This window comes from Echinops telfairi, unplaced genomic scaffold (assembly GCF_000313985.2).
Source record: "Echinops telfairi isolate 266 unplaced genomic scaffold, ASM31398v2 ScPeMD7_18;HRSCAF=68, whole genome shotgun sequence".
Lineage (NCBI taxonomy): Eukaryota > Metazoa > Chordata > Mammalia > Afrosoricida > Tenrecidae > Echinops > Echinops telfairi.
Window position 1 is genome coordinate 88,518,507 of NW_022103915.1, and position 1,838 is coordinate 88,520,344.

Sequence of the window (1,838 nt, forward strand, 5' to 3'; positions counted from 1 at the left end):
ATATGTGTATATGAAGGTACTTGAAAAGCTTGTGGAAAAAATCCATTCTCTTTAAATTCTACTTTTCCAAGAACCTTTTAAGCTCCTTCATACGTGGGTGTGTATGTATGCATATGTGTGTATACATATATAAATATATGTGCATTTATGTATGTATATACATAGACACATTCAATGGGATTTGTATGTGTATCTATACTTATAGGCACACACATATATACACACAAGCACACACATATATATCCCGCTGAAGGTATGAGTAAGCAGGGGCAAGGGCACTACAGATTATCAGTGTTTATATCTCTCACATGCCTTAAGATGGTACATCCCATTCATGGGATATTCATCAATAAATCTGAGTTCTATACTCTAGTTCTAGAGTTCAATCTTTGAATCTGGTTCATGCGTGAGGAACTAAGAGACCAATCCTATGTGTGAATTGACACACCAATGGAGAAACAAATTCCTTTCCCAAACTCTCTCTTTGCTAAGAATCCTCATGTACTCATCATATGACATGGATTCTCTTCAGTGTCTTTGTCTACAGCAGGGCTTGGCAAACTGCAGCTTGAGAGCCATACATGGCTCTTTCAGTACATACATGTGGCTCTAAAATAAAATGAAAATATTACATTCATGACATTTTACTTTGATAATGAAAATGAAATGATCATGGTTTCTTTTAAAAGATATTATTCAGAAAATGATTTCATTTGTTTGCAAAAAAATAATTTTGGCTCTTGAATCATTTTTAAATTGTTGTGAGGGACAGGATTGGCTCTTCTGTCTCAAAACGTAACTGACTCTTAGTTTAGAATAATGGGATTTTCCTAGCTCTACAATTGAGGCCACCCTAGGAGAAGACAGAGTAAAAGAAAGAAAAGAGCAAAGCTATCTCACACACATCATCACTGGCTTACAGACATCATCTTTCACAGTTCCCTGGTCATCCTGTTTCTCGTTGTGGAGATTTTTCTCTTTGTCATAAAAACTGTAGATCTACATCTGGAGTCTGTACTCGTGAAAGTCTCGATGGAAAAGAGGTGGGGGGATGGGGAACCTAAGAAGCTACCCTCCTTAGGGTGTTCATATCAAATTTTGATGCTCTTTTGCAAACACCGGATTTTCATTACTTTTGGCTACATTGGGTAGCTATGTTTTGTATTTATTTTTCAGGGGGTTTGGATATAACTTATGGGAAACACAAGCTGTAGTGGGTTTATAACATTTAATCTGGACTGATAATCTCATAGAATATTTATAAATTAAAACAAAGGGTATACATTTGCATTGCAAATATTTAATTTGTTTAATGTCTCTCCAACTATAATTCCTCTAGGTAATAAATTTGTGGGTTCATTGGTGTATTTCTTTTAACTTACACAAAGACATATAGGAAACGAAATATAATTTGAGAGTTCAGTTGAATAAAAAGAATAATGATTCCTGATTCATTTATATGCATATGTATATGAACAAAGGAACCCTGCTTGCCCAGTGGTTCAACACTCAGCTACTAACCATAAAAGTCGGCAAGTTAAGCCCATTAACGATTCTGAAACATAATGATGTGGCTGTCTGCTTCCAGTAACATTTCCAGCTTTGGAAATTCTGGGCACAGTTCTCCTCTATCCCTTAGGTCTCTAAGGGTCCGAGTTGACTCAATGGCAGAATTTCATTTTAATATGTGAACCCAAGGAAACCAGTGGGCATCACTACTTTGAGCATTTCAAAAACATTTCCACAGAAAGTTTACATCAACAAATATTGAAATATTAAGTGGTAACAAGGGAGGTATCTAACAGAGCAAATAGTGAGAAAAGTGATAGGAGGAAAGA